Genomic DNA, 16187 nt, shown 5'->3' on the forward strand with positions numbered 1-16187 from the left:
ATATTAAACCTGTCTCTGTTTTCTGTCCTTAAATTAGCAGGTACTCCCTGACAGCTTCCCTGTCTTGTCCCCTCCCCAGCCTCTTCTGTGGTCTGGAATTTGTGCAGCAGCTTCAGCTAGCAAACAGCATTTGCCATGGGTCTTCTTGCAAGGAACTAATAAAGTATTCCTGGCCACAAGTTGTTTGAAATACTGCAGTGCACCTGCAGAAGGGAATTAAGTTACCCCTCCTGAATTGTGGTTCTTCAATTAATCTTTACACTGGGCACATATATCAATAGCATCTAGTTCATACAGGGTGACAACAATGCTAAGAAATGATAAGAAAATTAAGATTGAAGCTGGACTGAATTTTTATAAAGGGGCATAAAGCCAGACTGAATATTTACTTGTTTGCTTTTGTGTTGTGCCTGACCTTGGCCCAAGTTTTGAAAGTCTCCATGAGACCCGAGATAGTCTTGTCAAACCCAAACCTCAGCTTTTGCTGAGAAGTTTGAGAAGGATTTTTGTTCCCTGTCACCTGTCTCAAATTTCTGAAACAGCTCCTGGTTTCTTTTGTAATATTTTCCTGAAGGCACCAAATGCAAGCCCTGACTCTGGCTCCAGTTTTCATCTTCATCTGCAAGAGGCACAAATGTGTGGCACTGCAGGCTCTGGGGGTCTTGAAGAACTGTGGCATTAAATTGGTAGATACAAGGCTGGGAAGGATGTGTGTGTCCAGCCCCTGCTTCCAGTGCCAAAATCAAGGCTTTCTCATTCACCTGCCTGTTTCCTCACTGCAGGTGTTGGGCAGTCACTTCCTATCACTGAGGGTGAGGATGGCAGCTCATGCTGCTGCAGAGGGCACAATCCCCCTGGGCAGATTCAGCCTTGCTCATTAGTGTAAGGGCTTTCCCTGATTTTGCTGCCCCTGAGCTGCTGAAGGGCTGGTGCACAGCTTTAGCTGGGTCTGCTGTGCCAAGAAAGCTTTGTCTTGACTTTTGGGTAGGTTTTAACCTGAAATACTCCAAGTGATTGCCTTATGCAAGCTGCCACTTCAGGGTGATAATGGGATTATGCTGAGTAGTTGGGAGGAAGGTAAATCTTTGGGAGTGTTTGTATTTACAGATTATCTAGGATCACCTCACCTGCTCAGCTCTATTGCTGTTTTAGAGGGTACAGGTTTAGGAGTTCATTATCCACCCCTTAACCTTGCACCAGCAGAGCCAGGTGTGATGAGGAAAGGGCTTGGCACTTTCTTGCAGGTGAACAAGGGCAGGAAATCAAAATAGATGCAACCTGAACAGCAAGGACTGATGCTCCAGTCCCAGTGCAGCTGGCTGCAGCCTTAGCATGAAGCCCCATTGTGCCTTCTGCATGTTGGATTTTGAAGAATATGTGTAACTCATTGGGGTTTCTCTAGCATTTTAAATAAACTTTCTGTGCTTTCAGGCTTTGTGGCAGAATTCATCCTCTTCATGAAAGCCTCACTGTTCAAATGGCCATATGTTGTCTGATTACCCATACTACCTATGTAACTCCCACATGTGTTCTTCCTGCCTGGTTGTTTATTACTCTTCCTTCTGCTGGGCTAATTATGCCACCTTAATGCCCATATTAATCTTTTTTTCCTCTGCAAGTGTCCCTGATCCTATTCACACTTTTTTTTTTTTTTTAATATTAAATGCTCCATTAAGTCCTTCCTTTAACCATCAAAGCACTTGTTTTTTGCCAGTTAATGCTGAATTCATGTTTCCCCTTCATGCACAGGTGGGATGGGTCAAACCATGGCAGTGTCATTGAGAAGCACCAGGTCTGCCTCTCCTGTTCTTGGCTGCTCCTAGGGCTGCATTCCCACTGGAGGCTTCCTCTGTGTGCCTGTTTCACACACAGCAAAACCTCTGTTCCCCTGTCTGATGTGCTGGGCACTGCTGCTGAGCTCCCTGGAGCAGCACAGCCCTGGGAGGAGAGAGGGTCACTGATGGCACTGGGGTGCAAAGAAACTGCAGAACAAGTTTCTGCTCGTGGTTTGGTATCAAAGTCTCCTGTTTTGACATCAGGAGGGTGTTTAAACTGGAGGCTTTGACAGAGTGAGGAAAAGGTGTGGGGTGGCTGGTGAGAAGAGAAAGTTGTAAAGCCAGTGGTTGATGTATTTTGTGATGCTCCATGGGCAATTGAGAGTGTTATCTTTATTGCAGGCTCCCTGGGGGAAGCTGTGGCTGAGCTAAATCAGCATCCCTGAACACTGTCCTGCTTAACCAGTGCCCAGATTTTGTGCCTTGTCTGCCTGTGACTGCCACTGACCCAGTGCTGCTCCTTCCCCCTCTGTCAGTGCAGGGTCAGTCACTGGGCAGCCACAGCCCAGGGACAGCTGCCTGAAGGCAGGGTTGTGGTGGGGGCAACTGGGGCTATTTTCAGATAAATATTGTCTGCACTGTCACTTTTGTCCTTGAGAGCCTGACTGAGAAGCCAATTTTTCTGCACTTGGTTGAAAATCACATTGCATCAAACAAATAAATGTTCTGGCTGTGCTTATTGCTATCCTGGGGGGAGGGAAGTCCAGCACTAAAATAAATGTGGAGTACTTTGACCAATCTGGCATGAAACAAGAGCCACCCAAGGTATGTCTGAGTGTGTCCCCAGCCATGTCACACACACAGCACTGGATGGAGGCATTGGCATTCGAGGTGGGGATGCACAGGCTGATGCTGCTCATCCAAAGGCAGATTCCAGCCCAGGGCAGGCAGCTCTGCCAGTCCAGTTCAGAAGGCAGGCCTGCAGTGTGCATGCAGGCTGTCTGCAGGCTTGCTGTAAGGGTATTTTAAGTACGTTGCCCTTGGTTTTAGTTTCATGGATAATTTTAGAAAGCATATGCCTGGGTCTCTAATTTCCAAATTACTGCTGCTGTTCCATGTGTCAGATGGTATCTGTTCTTTCGTGACAAAATTTTCTCATCATCACCAGTGACACTCAATACTTTTGCTCCAACGTTGCTACTTTTAGTTCCTTGGGAAGCTGCAGACTTGCTGTGCTGACTGATGTGCCCATGGTGGGAGAGGAGGCAGTGGGAGCAGAGGCACTTCTGTGTCCCTTTTTTGCTTCTTTTGTTATGGAATGGCAACATCCATTCTTAGCACAGGATACTAAAAGAGTGGTGGAAACATCAAAAGTGTGGAGTTCAAACTTAACTCTGCAAGTATATTTTTTAGATGTGTGGTGGACAAATGCAACCTGTCATGTTGTGTCCTTTAGTTGCTCACAATCCGTGTGCAGATGTTAATCTGAGTTCCTCTGCCTCCCCTTCAGCCCCTGTGGCATCTCAGTGCTGCCTCCCCTCTGTTTCCATAGCGACTGGAACATCTGTGTGTGTGTGGGGACAGCCCAGCTGCAGCCAGGTGACAGCTTGGGCCCCTGGGATGCCCTGCCAGGCAGCCTGGGCTGCTGGAAGCACTGCTTCCCCTTGTTTGTGCTGCAGGGGTTCCAAGGAGATTACTTGCACACCCAGAGATGGAGCTGCACCTTCAGGTGAAGTGGTCTATTGCCCCTTCTTGTAAACCTCATCAGGCTGTGAATACTGTGGACTAAAACTTTCCAGTTTGCAGATCTGCATTAACCAGATGTTTTTGGGGAGCTTCAGCAACAATGGCACCTGTATTTATATACTGGTTCTTTTATAAATTTTCTTTGTAAAGGTTTGAGACTCCTGGGCTGTGGACTAAAGGTTTCTAGTGCAGAATGTTTTGGTTTAATGGGATGGCTCTTCTGTGGGGAAACCCAAACCAAAGTGAGAGGTGTTACCATTCTTTCCAGTCTTGCAGACTGAAATTATTTGGTTTGTCCCAGTTCATCCTGACAATGCCTGAGCTTGGCTCCTGTAGTCATTTCCCCAGAAATGTGCTTTTCCACATCCTTTTCTGTGGCTGTATGACACCCAGGATACTAAAGGATGACTGTGGCTGGTCTGCAGAAAGGATAAAAGCTAAATGGAGAGATGGGAAAACTTTGAGTGAAGAGTCTCAAGAGTTGGACATGGAAGAGCAGCTGACATGAAGACAGCAGGCCTGTGAGCCCACACAAGAGCAGGTGAAGGGGTGAGGTCTCGGGGAGAAGGCAGGCTGGGGTGGTGGGATACAGGTGACCTCCTGAGCCTTTGCTGCCCCGAGTGCAGGACTGGGGGATGCCATTTCCAGCTGAGTGCTCAGCCCTTCCCTGCACGGGCTGGACTTAGGGAGTGACAGCTCCATGTGCTACAGGAACCACTTCAATCCTTCCCTGAGTGTGTGTGAGCTGAGGGGAGTGCAGGAGAAGCTGAGAACTGCAGGGAGAAGTGGCAAGATGTATGGAAGGGGAGTGTGAGCCTTGTCTTTTATCTGTGTGTCCTGCTTTGAAGGACAGGTGTCTGCCAAGAAAGGCAGAAGCTTCTCTTTGAAATGAAGAATGTAAACCCCCTCCCTCCAAATTTTTATAATTTTGAAATTAGGGGGATCTCAGGCAAAGATATGGCAATTAGGAATAACAGTTCTTTACTAGGAAAATTAAAATAGAAATACAGTATTACAAAGAACAATCCCAGCCCTGCCAGAGTCAGAATCCAAGCTGACACCCGTCAGTCAGTCAGGGTGTTGGCACAGTCCCATTCAATGGTGGCTGCATCCTCCTGCAGGGGCAGATGTGGTTCAGCTGGAGCAGTGCTCCTGGAGAAGGTGCAGTTTCCTCTGAAGCTCCAGGGATGATGTGGAAAGGTCTGGTTTTCCTCTGGAATCCAGTGGAAAGATGAGTATCTTGCTGTCCCAAATCTCAGTTTTTATCTGGGTAGGAAAGGCTTGGCTGCTCCCCTGGCTGGAGCATCTCCCAGTGGGATGATGGAATTTTATCAGTCATGCACTGGGACTCAATGGGCCAGCAGCAGATGATATCTTCCTGGAGGGAGGATGGGCTGTGGGAAAGATAAAGATGATTGCCCAGCTGGTTTAAAGATGGCCCATTAGCAGATAATATGTGCCAGGAGATGAGGGTCACTGCCCCACCCAGCTCCAACAGATGGGGATGGAATACACATTTCTGTCACATCCTGTATTGCAACCCAGCACACTGTGCCCACCTTGGGTTCCTGTGGAAGTGAGTCAGCACCATCTGCTATTTGTATATCCATTATTTTTCAGTCAGTTCTGCTCAGTGCCCAGAGTCCTGGACTTCCCTTTCAGCCACTTTTGACTAAAAGTTGTTCCATGTCAAGAAGCAAATATCATGTCAAGGGTTGTGAAAGTTGCTGTTAGCTGGCTGAGGTGAAGGTCTGGAGTGCATTATCTTAGGTGCAGAGCCTGTTTTGTATACACAGTAAAAGCACCTCATCTCCCTGTTTTATTGTGAGAATAATTTGTTTGAAGTGCTTGGATGCAAGAGCTGAGCACTGGAAAAAGCCATAAAGAAATATTTTTTCTTTAGTGCATGCTTTGAGCAGTGTGCAGTAAAGAGGAGCAGAAGGGTAAGTACCAGTCACTGGAGATGAAATGTAATATTGTCATTTTTTCTGTATCTTGAATAAGATGGGGAACTTCTGGAGAAAAACAAGATGTGATCCTGTAATTAGACTGTATCATCATAAAGGCTTTTGAGAAAGCAACCCAAAAGCTCAGCAGACCTCTGAACTATTGAACACCTGGCTTTGCAACCTGGCTAAAGTGTTTTTAATATAGATAGGTATGGTATAATACCTCAGACTGAAATAGTTCTAGTTGCTAGGATTGAGCTTTTCTTTATTTGTTCAGCATCCCAGCACCAGTTAAATGTGTTACTTCTAAAAAAATATTAAAATAGAGTAAAGAAGCAATTTCCAGAAGGATTTTAAATATTCAATGATGCTTCAGTGCTTCTGAAAAGTACTTCTCTCCTTTTTGCAAATACCATGGCATGATGTTTTGGCATTATAGAATGATTAGGGCAGTTAATTAGACTCATTTAAGAACCTGATGTAAGCCCACACTCATACCCAAGTTTGCTGGAAACTCCTTTTGTTTAATGTCTTGTGGTCAGAAAAGCTGTGGAATGAGGGGTGTCCCAGCATAAGCTGTGCTGATTAGAAGGAGGTTTGTGGATGTTTTGTTGCTGAGCACTCTGCCTGTGGACCAATCATGGATGCTGGAGGAGTTTCCTGAGATGCAGCACAAGGGTCACAGGAGGGTCTGATGTACAATTCCTAACAATGGGTCCCTTCTTGGGGAGAAAAGACTTGGAAATTGCTGACTGCATCTCTAGCAACAGTCCTAAGGGAAGGAAATGTTGGATTCATTGGGTCCTTCCTCGAATAGTCACTATGGTCTGGAGTTGGGGAAACCCTAAAACTTGAAGATTGTTGCAAGATGAAGTTTACACTTTCATTTTTTAAAGTATATTGAAAGTAGGCTTTTAAAATGTCTGGTGCCTACATATGTATAGTATGATCCTCCTCATCACTACAGGGGAAAGCTTGCAGTTTTTCAAATAAATAATGTGAGATGATAATATTTTAATTGCAGGAAGCTTATTATTTTCACTGTTTTCACTCATTCCCTTTGAAATTCTGTGTTGCAGTCTGACACAGGTCTCATTCTCAGGATGTGCCCACCATTTTCAGAGACCCCCACTCTTCCCATACCCTTGCAGAATTAGCATCCTGCAATAGCCAGGAATGGGATGAGTCACATCATCTACTCTGTAGTGCTCAATGACACCATCCCTCAGGATTGTTCCCTGTTTGCTGTGTTCTCCAAACTGCTGCTGTGCCACCTTGAGATAACTGTCTGTTATCTGTTGTAGGTGGGGTTACACTGGTGTAGGTCAGGGTGAATTTTGTGGAAGGCTGGAATGCAAAATTATGACAAAAGCAGAGAGGTGTGGTGCTTGTACAGTCTCACAGTGCTTTATATGTGCAAGAGGTGTACTGGGGTTTAGTCTGTGGCTTGGTTAACAGTTGGACTTGATGACCTTAAAGGTCTTTTCCCACTTAAATAATTCTGTGATTCTGCCTGAGTGTGGACAACAGGACTCAGCTGATGAACTGCTCTGTTGTCATGCAGGCTTGCAGCTCTCTAGGTCCTAGATTTGTGATAACAGATTTACTACACAAAGAAGTTGATCTGTTTGCAATTCCTTCTTAATTTGGGTTTGCTAAAACAGTCTTGTCTTGTATAATCTCATTCTGGCTTTGTGTGGCCATAAATAATGCTTGGCATTGTAGCTGGCATAGGAAGGACATTGCAGCAGGAAAGATATAACATTGGGTTTTCTGCCAAGACGTGATTTTTAGGAAAAGCAGCAGGAACAGAGCATTCAGCAGCCCTTAATTGTGACTTTAAAAAGTGCAGATGTTGGGAAGAGCTTTTGGAGGAATGTTTTTGTAATAGTTCTGCACAGTATGAGCTGCAGATGAGCTGCATCTGAACTGCTGAAAAGTTTGAGAGTTTGCTTTGCAATCTTGACTCAGTTCTTCATCATTTGCTGCTGCCAGTTAGATTTTTATGTTGGTCTGGCACATTTGGAAGCCTTTCAGACCTCCATTGGTCTGACCTCCAAAACCCAAGTGCTGTGTGCACAGACAAGCCCCAAACATCTCCTGAGGCTGGGATGTCCTCTTCTGTCCACCAGCTGGGAAACCTGGCAATGGGAGAAGGACTGGGGAGCCCTTACCCACCCTGGTTTCTTTTCCCAGGGTGAAAATGCTGGAAAAGGCTTCCTGGAGCTTTGCATTTGGCTCACAGGTTTCTCCCAGCTGAGGCTCTGCACACCCAGAGTCTGAGGCTGCTCTTGGAATCCTGGGTTTACAGTGGGAGCAGGGCTGCTGTCAGAGCAGCTGATCACATCCTTCCTCCTCAAGTGCACTGTGAGGCTGCTGTGGCCAGCAGGGTCACCTGGGCCACCTGTGGCTGTTTGAGGGAAAAATTGTAGGTCACTGAAAACACCATTTTGGTGCTCATTTACTTTGATGCTACTAATATTTGGAGTTCTGGAATTCAAAACAAAATTTTTCTTAGTTTTGAAATTGTCTGTGTGGTGTGAAGCTGACCACCTGGAGAGCAGAAACTCAGTGCATCAACAGAAAGAGGGGTTTCTTTTTTTCAGTGTGATGAATATTTACCAGTCAACACATCTGACAGGCTTTTAGCAGTAAATATCACTTGAAACCAACTGGAATCCCTGACTGTAATAACAGAAGGGAATGAATGAAAAAGGGAATTTACATTCCAAATCCTTCCAGAGTAAGTTATTAAAAATAACAAATTTGGAGTAGAACTAGCAACAGGCTTATCAGCACCTGGAGAATGATAAATTTCATGATTGCTAAAACCTGTTTGTGCTGTTTTAAGTAATGTTAGTGTCTGGCACATGCTGACCTTGGCAGTGGCCAGTGATCCAAATAAATATTGGGAGGAAGCTGACTCAGTTCCTTGGGTGTAAAAACCTGGGAGTGTCAGCCCTGAACAGTTTTGACAGCTATCACATGCTACCTTCTCTGACTTTACTCCCCACTGCCTTATTTTTCTTCTTCTGGTAGCCTCATGTGGAAATTTATGTGCAGAAATGGTAACAGATAATTTCCATGGGTTTTCAATGGAATAAATACAGATCCTGTTGGAGAGAAGGAAAGCCTGTCTGGAGGACTGGCTGGGAGACAGTTCTTGAGCTCAGCCCTGGGCTCAGCTCAGGACCTTTAGAGTAATCTGGAGGCAAAGTGTTTAATCTGTCTGCCCACCTATAAGCTCAGGCTAATAATGCTTCCTCTAGACACACAGCATGAGGGATCTGCAGGCCTTGATTTTAGCTTGGAAAGCCACTGCAGGAAAAGCAGCAAAACAGGATTAACAGATGGACCACACTGTTTCTCAGCAGACATTGACAGGGCAAAGCTTCAGCCCATTTGGGGGGACAGGAGCAATGAAGGCAAGAGCAAATGCACTCACATAATCCCCTTCTTTAGCTCTAGGCAGTTGTGGCATCAACTGTGTCTGCTTCACCCTTGCAGCTGGGGGCTCTGCTTGAGCTGAGCCAAGTCCACTGGTTTATCACAGAGGAGTTTGAACCTGCTCCTGTGTCAGGGTGCTCACACTGCAGTGCATCCAGCTGAGACAGACTGCAGGGAGCAGCAAAGTGTGGGAATAACCACATTAGTGCCTGCATCTGGTCTTGACCAGCACATGCTCTGGTTGCTGTTCAGCATCCTGCAGCTACAGCATTGCATTAGTTGGAGCCAAGCTGGCCCATGCCTCAGAATGTCAGATGTGCAGTTTCAGGTTTGGAAAATATGTACCTAAAAATCTTAATTTTAGGCTGTGGCTTCCTGCACTGCCTGGAAGTGCAGCAGAATGGGAGAAGTCCTACCCCAGGACTCTTGCATGTTATACCAGCTCTGTTTCCTGTAGGATAGAGATGCAGAATATGAATATGCATTTATATTTTGATAGTGCAAAAGACCCACATGTTTAATGTTTTTTGTACTTGGTGCTGTATAAATGTATTGAAAGCAATGATCTCTGCATAGAGAGCTCTTGATCTCAAGACAAGTCAAATAAAGAGAATAAAAGAATAAAGCAGGCAACAAAACAAAAATTAAGTGACTGGGAAAAAAATTAAGGAAGCATTCTTACTCTGAGATCAATAACTGCAATATATTTGGAAATGACACAGGTTTCCAGCCTCTTCCCCTTAAAAACAGCCTGCTTCCTACAGCAAAACAATAACAAGTGTTTGATGTCTAATCTCATGCTGGTGTGGATTATGCATGTCTGCCCTGCAAGAGACTGAATCATTTCTGCTTACCCAAGCCAGCTTTAAATGAAATCCTTTGGAGACCATGATTGAGCAGGTGAGGACACACAGATGGCTCTGGGGAGATGTGTGGGGCTTGTGGGGTGAGCCTGGTGCTGCTGGGACCAGCCCAGCACAGACAGAGCCAGCACTGCTCCTTCCTCCTGGCCCAAGGGGCTGCTAAAGCACCTGGCCCAACACAGGTGGGCTATTGAGGTGCTTCTGAGACAGCCAAGAAGGCAAAGACAATCAGAGAGAAAATGTGGGCCGTGCAAGAGTTGAAGGGGGGAAGTTGAAAAGCACTGGGGTGAATTGGTGAGCTGGAAGAGCTGACTTGAGCTTTCCTTGGTGCTGTGTGTAGGGGTCATTGTCAGTGTTTAAAAGGGACACAACAGCCCTGTGGCTTCCCTAAGGGGGACCAGAGCCTCTGAATGTTTCCTTGCACTGGAGAGTGTGGCAGATCACACACTGCTACCAACTGAGCTTTTCTGAGTGATGCTTGCTTGTGGAATTTAATAGCAAGACTACTCCTAGTTAAGATAAAAGTGTGCCTGTGAGAATCACTTTAATCCTCACATCTCTTAGTTCTCAGATTGTCTGTGCTTCCTTTGCAGCAATTGACACTCATTATGCCACAAGTGCAAATTGCCACAGCATGTTTTCAGAAGTTTGATGTAATGAGGAAAGAATTCAGATAGCATCGATGCCTCATCATTTTGCACTGATTGTTAGTGGGAGCCAACAAAATCAGATACAGCTTTTCTGTATTAAGTGTACAAACAATCCATGGGATCAAAACCACTGCCTTCAGTCGTGTCAGATTTCATGATTAAGCCCATGTTTCTAGGACAAAAAGCCAACACGATGAAGAATTTTGGAGAGCCCTCTGCTCTAAAGGGGCATTCAAAGGGGAACTGAGACTCTGTGGGAATCCCTTCTGTGGTGATCTCCTGCTCCTGTGGAAAAGGTACTGGGAAGGGAAACCTCTCCCAGTACAAGATCCTGCTTATTTCCAAAGAGCCAAGGCAGAAACAAAGGTTTTGTTTCGGTGCCAGTGCTGTGCAGTACTAGCAGGAGTCACGAGATGGGGCTCTCTTATCCCAGTCCCCCAGTCCTGCTCCCTGGCTGTGGGGCAGTGGGATGGGGATGCTCTTGGCTGGGGTGTGTGTGCAGTGTCTCATCCCTCCATCGCTCATTTGTGCAGCTCTGACAGAGCCTGTCCCCCCTGCAGAACACAAAAACAGCTGGAGACAGAGATTTTTCTTGTCTCTCACTGCCCCTTTGCACAGAGAGCCTCAGGGCACAGATTCACCCTGTGTAGGGCAGGTGAGTTTTCCTAGGGGAAATCTTCTGGTTCATTTGGCAGATTTCTGTCCACACAGCCAGGAAAAGGTTAAAAGCACATTCAGCCGGTGTTAAACATCTTTAGACTGTCATGTCTTCTCTTTGAAATGTATAAAATGCTGCTTTAAATAAATCCTCATTCTTCTGCACTGTGTGTTCTTAGATGCAAACAAGCTGAACTTTCTCCCCAGGTACTGTGTGCCTCTAAAAAAAGGCTGAAATAAGATATTCCTGTGACTTGAAACACCTAATTTAGGCTCTGTGGGACTCTGCCATCCAATAATCTCATTGCTCCAGAGCTCAGAAATAATTTTTTTTTTAAAATTGCATTAAAAAAGCAGATGTTAAAAATATGCAGCTTGTGAGAGAGAAAGCTCCCCTTCTCAAAGGCACAGAATAATAGATAACATTAATATGACATCTGAGTCTGTGCCTTTGTGCAGCTGAACATCTCATGGTATCTGGACTAAGTGATGATAAAGAAACCAAATTGAATGTGGCTTGGAAGATTTTTGTCTGCATCTGTAATTCATCTCCTGGTTTCTTCTTTGCTGTGAGGGGAGAGGCACAGTGAGTGCTGTAACAAGCACCAGGCACTGCAGGTTGGATTTAGCCCTAACAAGGATCCTCTGTGGGCAGAGGGGTTGCACACTGAGAATGTCCCAGGTCCCTGTTATATGTAGATTAACAGCTAATTATACTAATTGCATCCCCAATTAAAGTTCAGAATCAGTCAGTGCTGTTTGTTTCTAAATATCAGCTCACTGAGACAAAAAAAAAGTGTGATATCTGTGAGGCACCTGCAGAGATTTTTTAGAGGATACTCTTAAATTGGTTACACTTGCTGGGTCATGTTCTTTGCCTTGCACAATTCCTTGCACAAGGAATGAGATAACACAGAGTTTACTGCAGGAGCAGAAGATGGAAGATGTCTAGATATTAGCAGTGCTGCTGGGCACTGTGTGTGGTGAAAAAAAAAAAGTCCTCCAAACTATAGTGCCTCCAAAATAAGTTGGGGTGACCTTGTAGCTTTGGGTTGTTTTGAAGTATGGTCATTAATCCCTAGGAGTTGGGCAGTCACAACTTGTCCTTTGTGTATAAAAAACAGAGAAGAAGAGCACAAGGCTGTCTCTAAAACTCTTGGAGTGCAAAATACTGCATAGAATGAAGGCTTGGGTGAGAGGAAATGCTGGATTGAAAACAGGAGGAGACTGTGGAAACTGGAGAACTTGCTGTCTTGGCTTGTAGCTTGGGACATGGGAATTCCAGGCTTCTGTCATGGGCATGAGTCATGCTGAAGTATGTGTGGTTACAGCAGAAAAAAGATGCAGACGGCTGCAGAAAATAATATTTATACAATGCTCACTTAAAAATGCATTCTTTCCAGTTGTTACATTGCTCAAAGCATTAGGGCTGAGAAACCTGGAGGTTCTTCAGGGTTTGTTTGCAAACATGTGTTGATGGCTCCAGACAACCCCAGGGGCTGTGGGGTTTTTGCAGCTGGCTGCTCCCACAAGGAGCTGCACCTCTGAGGGAGAGAGCACAGGGAGGATTCCTGTGCCAGCACAGCCATGCCAGTGCAGGTGCAGGAACAACCCAACCTGTGGCTCTTGGTGGGGAACATGGGATGTGGCAGAAAGAGGGATGTTGTGTAGGATGCAGGGGAGCCACTTGTATGCCAGTATCCAGAGCACTTCTGTGCTGCAGCACCCAGAAACTTCTTGAAACAAGTTACAGCATGTTTGGGAGAGTGGTCAGGGTTACCCCAGTAACCCAGAAGTACAGCGTTTTCATTGCACCAATCGACTTTTCTTCTTAAAATATTAATAAATGAAATGTGTTTTCATATCTCAAAGCACTTGATGATTCTGAAGTTCCCCTCTGACTTAATTGCACTGTCAGGGGTACAATTTCTATGTGTCCTAGAAATCTTCCTGAGGAGCCTATTTTAATCATTCTTTGCCAATTACACATTTATCCACTGCTGTTATGATAACTCCTAAATGCAAGTAAAACTGACACATTTGTGTTGGAATCTGTGCTGCTCTTGTTGATGCATGCTAAGGATCAGGTGTGTAACAGCTGCTTGGTTTGTGGGTTTTTCTAAAAGTGGCTTCTCAGTCAAGTAATGCAGAGTTCATCTTTTAGTGTAACTCTCATTTCAAAGTGAATGACCACTGCAGGAAGAGTTTCCATCTCTGAGCTGAGAGAGGGGCAAAGGTAGTCATCCAAAGCTATATTCAGGTTGAGCTAGTGATTAATTTTCAAATGTGATCGATCTTCCCTCTCTAGAGAAGAGCAGGGTGTTGCTGGTGGGGCTTGGCCACAGTCACTGAAGAGCCCAGAGCCTGAGCAGCACAAAGCCTGTCTCCCATGAGCAGAACCTGCTTGGGCAGATGTTTTGGTGCAATGAATGTGAAATGAAAATGAGGTGCTTTATCGATTGCCCCTTTGCAATAGGGTAGGGTACAGTCCTGATGGCCTGGCACTGGTAAAAGCACAGGACAGCTAATTCTGAGCTTAACCAAACCTGTCTTTTGGTATGCCATGAAGAGTGGTAGTGATCTCCAAATTCCCTTTTGGGATGCTGATGTAGATCTACTCTGATCTCTGAATCACATAAACTGAGGAATTAAATATTGTGTTGCATTACACTTTAAAGTGAAGATGAAGACAATTCATGTTCATGTGCTCAAAAAATGGTTGTCAAAAAACGCTCACTAAAACATGAGCTGTGTTACCAGTTGCTGCCTTTTGGTCTGGTAACCATAGGAATTATTCACAGACACCTAACTCAACCTGGCACAAAATACTGCATCTTTTCACAGAGAAAAATTCTCCTACTTGTTCCTGTAGAGTGTAAAAGATTTAAAATAGCATTTCCTTATAGTGTTATATTTAGACTGTAGAATGAGAAGTTATTTCAGTCCTTTAGGGTTCTGGTTGTACAGAAATATATAGTTATGAAGTGAATTACATGCAAAAAAGATCTAATGAATGTGACAGGTAAATGACAGTTATGGAGTACTTGGGTCAAGAAATGAAAATATTCTGGTTTTCATAGTGGCAGTTCTTTGCATGGTGGTTTATAGATCAAGGCTGCCCTGAGGTGGGCTTGCTGTAATTAGGGCTCAATAAATAATGTAATTTAGGTAGCTCATACAAAAGGTGGGAGGAAAGAAGCAAAATAACCTTGTTTTGCAGTTAAGCTCTCTGAAATTGAGCAAGGACTCCCAGGCATAGCACCAAGGACCAGAGCCATGTTCCCTCCTCACTGAGGTAGCAGCACTGCAGCCACATCTCCAGTGCTCATCCCTTAGGGGTGTTTTCAGGTTGGAGTTCCCTCTGTGACTTTAGACAGAAATAATAATAAATTTAGTGAATGATATGGAGCTGACCTTTTTTTTTTTTACCTGTACTTAGCAACTTGGTTTCTGCTTCTGTAAGCTCTTCCCTGATAAATTGCAGGGAATGACTTAGAAACTGGACCACCACTTCTGCAGCAATTGCAATAAATCTCACATGCAGCTTCCAAAACATACCTTCAAGGGCAATAAACCCACCCTGATGCTAAAGCCAATTACCCCAGTGCACCCAGGAGAGGTTACAGACCAGGAATGAATTGTTTAAAACCACTGAAAATTTGTCCAGGCTAAAGTCCCTTTCTGAAGCTTCCTGCTGAGGGAAATATGAGGGCATGTAGCACATGTTCCTTCAGCTGTTTAGGGGACTTGGTTTGAACATACAGGCTTGATACCTATGAGATTTTAATACCTAGGTCTGAGCATTTCCTTTTTTTTCTAATCCCAAAGGGTGTAATACAAAATACATTACTGAGAATACTCCACCTGCTGTTTGTAATGCCACATGTAAAGAATTAGCAACAAGAGTTAATAATGAAAAATAATCTAATTAAATAAGGAAGTCTTGTATCTGTTGCCTATAAATGTTTCATTCTTCAGTTTTATCATGTACTTGCTATCAGGCAGTGGAATAAGAAAGCCAATGCCTGGTACCCTCCCTATGTGAGGTTTCCAGAAATAATAAGATGACTAAAGTAGACATTTTGCACTCAAGTGTTATCAAAATATCTTCCAATTAGCAGTTTGTGCAGGCTAAATTTTCTGAAGTTTTTATTCCCCATTATTTATGAAGTAGAACAAAATGTTCTTAGGAACTCTCATCTTCTCTGTCCTCTCTGTAGGCTTGCATTCTTGCCTCTTTGCTTTTTTTTTCTTCTTGCTCTTAGAAACTGGAAGCATTTTCTGAGCTATCCAGCACAAGTTTTAAAAACTGAAGCGAGGCTCAAAATTCCCACCCAGAGTTAGTCCAGCTGCACTTGCTTTAGAAACTCATCAGGGCTCTGCTTTTCTCAGGAAGGCAGGACAGCATTGCCAAGGATATTTCCAGTTCTTAAAAAAAGATTTACTGTGGCACCAGTAAGCATACACGTGGTTACAGCATGGTTACACTTGTCTCAAGGTAAATTGAAGTAAAGGGGACACTGCCAGCATAAAACTGAGAAATCTAAAACCTGTTTCTAAAAAGGAGTGATAAAGTGAGGAGTAACTTACAAATTACCAGACAAGCTTACAAATTCCAAAGAATCTGACATGAAGTGACAGCTAAATAAATATAAGAGCAGAAGCTATTGTGTTTTATACCAGGTGAGGAATTTGTCTTGATATCAAATTATTACATAATTCATATGAAAGCAACCAAATGACACAAACCTTTAGGATGTTAATAATTTCCTTGGATCTATGAGAGTTTTAAGCTATCAGGAATGTGTTCCCTACAAGAAGTTTACCATTTCCAGGCAGATTGGCATCCCCAGAGGACTAATAAAATATAATTTTGGAAACACTTCTATTTTTGTTGTCTTGTCAGAGCACCAAAAGAGCTTGCAGCACAACCAACAATCAAATTACCATTAATATTCTAGTTCAGAGAGCTGCTTCCAGTTCCAAGCCTGCATGCAGGTATCTGCTCTGCTCCAGCACCTGAGAGCTGCTGCTGCCTTGTGGTGAGCAAATGCACCTGAGCCTGGAGCTGAAAGCAAGATTGTGCCCTGACTCCTGGGC

This window comes from Oenanthe melanoleuca, chromosome 9, assembly GCF_029582105.1.
Source record: "Oenanthe melanoleuca isolate GR-GAL-2019-014 chromosome 9, OMel1.0, whole genome shotgun sequence".
Taxonomy (NCBI): domain Eukaryota; kingdom Metazoa; phylum Chordata; class Aves; order Passeriformes; family Muscicapidae; genus Oenanthe; species Oenanthe melanoleuca.